General features: G+C 42.7%; 1 long non-coding RNA gene across 1 annotated transcript; it reads right to left on the bottom strand.

The window, feature by feature from the left end:
• Window positions 1-639: 639 nt before the first annotated feature.
• LOC115158330 (uncharacterized) lies at window positions 640-1,865 on the bottom strand. Its single transcript, XR_003868657.1, has 3 exons — window positions 1,772-1,865; window positions 897-1,009; window positions 640-713 (listed from the first exon to the last, which is right to left on the bottom strand). It is a non-coding gene; the product is annotated as an uncharacterized LOC115158330 (long non-coding RNA).
• Window positions 1,866-5,496: the final 3,631 nt, after the last annotated feature.

Genomic DNA, 5,496 nt, shown 5'->3' on the forward strand with positions numbered 1-5,496 from the left:
CTGTTTCAACCTGGCGTGCCCTGTAAAAAGATCCTGTCATTGTCTCCTGCCTTATTAAAAGCCTACAGTACGTACTGCTGTTTGGTCCATACAGAAAGAACAGCTGCATGATCCTGTAGCAGGGAGATCTAAACACACGTGGATGCTGCTTCCATGGTTACATTAAATAGAGACAGGAAGGCAGCATGCGGTACCCTACTTCCAGTATTCACAGACAACATTTTGTCTGCAGAAGCCTCGACCAGGAGCAATGGTGACCAACCTGTCCTTGATGAAGGAGGGGAAGAGCCTGCGTGGGAACCAGAGACCATAGCAGAGCCCCAGGACCCACAGGATGGACAGCTCATCCAGCATCTGGCCCATGAAGCTCAGGGTCATGTGGAAGTAGGCAGAGAAGAGACCTGTAGGGAGGGGACACACGTTAATTCCCCGTTCCTAAATGGCCCCCAGCCCCTACCCAGTATCTATTGGGAAGAGGTTAAGAGCTATTATTGAATTCTGAATGAACTGAAAGCACCCTGATGAGGCCACCCTTGGAGTGGAGTTATAACCGAATGAAGGTTGGCCTGCTGTTTGGAAAGGAGAGTGGAGACACACCCACAAAGATCATCATGATCCAGACCAGGTGTACAGCCAGGTTTCCTCTCCCTGGCGTAGGGGTGCAGCAGGTACAGCATGATGGGGGAGATCACGAAGAAGAACAGGCTGCTCATCTGGAGAAACAGAAAGGACTGTTCTAAAAGAAGGATTCACAATGTAATGTAGTGAGTGATGCACCTGTCCACTATATCTATCATCATTGTGGCCATACAGGATGGTCCACAACAGTTGCAGTGTAGTTTCAGAAAGGTACATTTCTCAGCTGGATATTGTAAGAAATAATAATGTACACTTACAGTGTTGAAGTACTCCACTATGTGTTCAGAGTGCCTGTAGTTATCCTCACACCAGTCCAAATCGGAGCTTTCATAGGCGAACAGGCCTGTCATCTTCTCACTAGAATAGAACCCTGTGGGGGAGAAAGAAAGAGGCCGTATTTTCTGTTGCTTCCAGCATAGAGCACAGTATGACTAACCATGTGGATGATTTTCAAAGACTCCACATGCTGATCTACTTTTTGAAGACGCCATATGAGGGACTGGCTTTAGTGAAATGTCGGTTGTCAGTTTTTTCCCCCTTTTTGAAAACATAAGGCAAATATCCAGGAGTGGATGCCTTAGCATTGGGCTTCTTCAATCACAGCCACCAAAATGGTTGCTTCAGTGTTGCTTATGTTGTACTGAATTATAGTACTACATCCAGCCGGCCTGTTGGATTGTTAGCAGCATGAGTAAAATGACACAATATTCAATGATAATAAATATTAATTGAAATCTACTATGTTGTTCAAATATTACATTTAAATGGGTTACAAACAGAGTAGGATGGACTGTCAATGCTAAATGTTCTCAGCTGGATATCCATCCATGTTTTATCCATCCATACTGCAATCATGACATGCTTTAAAATAATTGTCTTTGAACCAAAGCAAATATTATCTTAACATCGTGTATGCAAGTAGGTTGCAAGTAGGTTGCAAGTAGGTTGCAAGTAGGTTGCATAAGACCTTGCATTAAAAGACAATCATCATCATGAAATAGTGTCATCATCAAAACACCTGTCACCTGTTGTTATATATTGTCGACAAAACAGCACGCGTTCATATGGAATGTTTGTAGACACTATATGACCACCATCTCAGGAGACTAGGTAACATAGATATAGAGCTTACCTCCCATGTTGTAATCCAACCACAACTACTCAACTACTTTCCTCTCCGAGTGGCAGGTGGATTTTAAGTAGGGGACAAATGCTCCCGATCCTGTTGCACGAGTCTTTACTGTGACGTCACGCCCCGGTGTGGCAAGAAAAACTACTGTGAAACTGAAATTCCCGGTGCCTTTGTTATAGTATAACCTGTCAGTTCAGAATTTGGATTAAAGTTGAAATGGAACCAAATGCACATGGGTGCATTTTACGCATGAACGTAAAACCTGATACCCAACCTCAGCAACACGCAGCGCGTGATCAAACACATTTAACTAAAACCTACCATATTACATTACCATCATTACATTATTCCTTATTCGCCATCCTTTGTTTGAAATTATAGTTTTAGAATAGAACGAATACACACCTAATGGCAAAAGCTGTGGCTATTCATATTCTCTATAGCCAGGTGTACCAACAGGCATGGCACAAGCACACGAGCGTGAGGCCACATTGGTCATATGTCACATCAATGCCCTTTGCTTTTGACGGACGGCATAGGTAGCCAATCGTTCCTTACCCGCTGTTTGCCATTGTATTATTTATGTATTCTAGAAGCAAGAACATTCCTGACAATGTTAATTGAAACAATTGTGCTATTATGCCATTTTACAAGGAGGTGAGTTAGCAAAACTACAAGTCAGTCAAACAGCACAGACACCTGGTATATATATATTAGAAATCAAATCAAATATGTAAGTCATTACTTCAACATTGATTAAACTACATGTTTAATCCCCACACAATTGCCATTCATTAAACAATAAATCTAGGCCTATGCTGGTTTGGAATAGGATGAGGGCCAAAGAGCCCAGACAATTATACAGCTGTATTTCCATTTTAAGAAGTCAGGTTGGTGATATAAAGCTCCATGGGGAATGAGGTCATAGTTGAGACCAGCTCTACTGGTCTGTCTGTGGATCATCAGAATAAGCAGGGGATCCTGCTCAGCAACTACACACCGTCTCCACAGGTACTAATGACAATACTCAATTATTAAAGCAGTAGTCTACCATGTATGTTTAACATGTACCTCATATTATGGCTGTATTCATTGAGTATGTAGTCCTGCTCATATGATTTCTTTATTCAGACGAAGGGTACTGCTATGGGATACCCTATGGCTCCTAACTATGCTCATTTGAATGTGGGTTACATTGAGAAACAGTCAATTCTTAATCCTCTCAAAATGTTTTCTGCCTAACATTACAATTTAGAAACCGTACATTGATGATATTTTTGTTCTATGGAGGGGTGATGCAAAACAGCTCCAGGCATTCCATGCTTTTCTAAACTCTTCTTCTGAGCACCTGAGATTTACTATGTAATCTGACACGTGTCAATCAGTTTCCTTGATGTTCTGATTTTGTGTGAGGATAATGTTCCATACACTGATCTTTACAGGAAACCTACTGATTCCTAATCGATTGTTGAGGGTTGATAGTTGTCACCCGCTTCCCTTGAAAAAACAGTTACAGCCAATTCTGTCGAATCAAACGAATTTGCAAAGATTTCGACAGAAATATGGCTGAGACGCAAAGAAAATTCAAGAAGAGGGGGTACAAAAATGGTCAGATTAATACTGCCATTGAGAAAACTCAAAACAAATCGAGACATGATCTCTTTCAAGCAGTGGCGGTTCTAGACCATTTCAACTGGGGGGGCCAAGCTGGGGCCAGTTGTACTGTTAGAGGGGCCAGTTACATTAGACGTTATTGTTGTCATGTCATTTTCTTCACTGCATTGCAGGCATTAGCAGGCAAAAGACCATGTTCCCGCGTTGCCACTGTCTAATAACGGATGTAAAAAAAAGAACGATAGCAAAAATTTGTTATGTAAAAATTATTTCATACTCCACATTTAGCGGGCCACAAGGGGGTCCAAAATTGTTGTCACAGGGGCACTGCCCCTGCTAAATTCACAATCTGGCCCTCATACCATCATGGCCTTCTAATCATCCCAAGTTTACGATTGGCTCATTCATCCCCCTTCCTCTCCCCTGGAACTATTTCCCAGGTCGTTGCTGTAAATGAGAATGTGTTCTCAGTCAATTTACCTGGTAAAATAAGGGTTAAATAAGATCTGGGGAAAGGTACCAAAACATTTCTGCAGCATTGAAGGTCGCCAAGAACACAGTGGCCTCCATCATTCTTAAATGGAAGAAGTTTGGAACCCTCAAGACTCTTCCTAGAGCTGGCCGCCCAGCCAAACTGAGCAATAGGGGTAGAAGGGCCTTGGTCAGGGAGGTGACCAAGAACCCGATAGTCACTCTGACAGAGCTCCAGAGTTCCTCTGTGGAGATGGGAGAACCTTCCAGAAGGACAACCATCTCTGTAGCACTCCACCAATCAGGCTTTTATGGTAGAGTGGCGAGACGGAAGCTACTCAGTAAAAGGCACATGACAGCCCACTTGGAGTTTGCCAAAAGGCACCTAAAGACTCTCAGACCAAGAGAAACAAGATTCTCTGGTCTGATGAAACCAAGATTGAATTCTTTGGCATGAATGCCAAGCGTCACGTCTGGAGGAAACCTGGTACCATCCCTACGGTGAAGCATGGTGGTGGCAGCATCATGCTGTGGGGATGTTTTTCAGCGGCAGGGACTGGGAGACTAGTCAAGATCGAGGGAAAGATGAACGGAGCAAAGTACAGAGAGATCATTGATGAAAACCTGCTCCAGAGCACTCATGACCTCAGACTGGGGCGAAGGTACACATTCCAACAGGACAATGATCCTAAGCAGACAGCCAAGACAACGCAGGAGGGGCTTTCGGGTCGCTGAATGTCCTTGAGTGGGCCAGCCAGAGCCCGGACTTGAACCCGGTCGAACATCTCTGGAGAGACCTGAAAATAGCTGTGCAGCGAAGCTCCCCATCCAACCTGACAGAGCTTGAGAGAATCTGCAGAGAAGAATGGGAGAAACTCTCCAAATAAAGGTGTGCCAAGCTTGTAGCGTCATACCCAAGAATACTGCAGGCTGTAATCACTGCCAAAGGTGCTTCAACAAAGTACTGAGTAAAAGGTTTGAATACTTAGGTAAATGTGATATTTAATTTTTTTATTTGTAATAAATCTGCAAAATTTTCTAAAAACCTGTTTTTGCTTTGTCCTTATTGGGTATTGTGTGTAGATTAATGAGTGGGGAAAAACTATTTAATCCATTTTAGAATAAGGCTGTAATGTAACAACATGTGGAAATAGTCAAGAGGTCTGAATACTTTCTGAATACACTGTATGCACTTTTCTACTATGCATATTCAACACTTCATATTGTCAAGACATGTTTTTATAACATAATTGGTCAAAGATGGAACCATCACCTGCTGCGTGCTTCAGTAACTGTTCCAAAAACGACTATAAACTGCATCCACACATTGAACATTGTAATGGATTAGCATTTCCATTCTTAACGTGTAAAGCTCCCAGTTTCAGTCAGAGCTCACCTGCTGGACCAGTCCTCCCAGCTGAAGAAGAATCTACTGTGCTGCACTCTCTCCTGACAACACATCATTCATAGCCATAATGAAGACAGCATTCTTCAAGGGTTACGAGACTTTGAAAAACAAGGGTGCATTCCAGGGATCATTATTGATAGCTAAACATGATATAAGAATGAGGTGGCCTTCAAGCATTCAATTTCATTTAGTTACACATTGCGTCAAGGAGACAAAAACAGTATATCAGTCA

Source organism: Salmo trutta, chromosome 22, assembly GCF_901001165.1.
Source record: "Salmo trutta chromosome 22, fSalTru1.1, whole genome shotgun sequence".
NCBI classification, from domain to species: Eukaryota; Metazoa; Chordata; class Actinopteri; order Salmoniformes; family Salmonidae; genus Salmo; species Salmo trutta.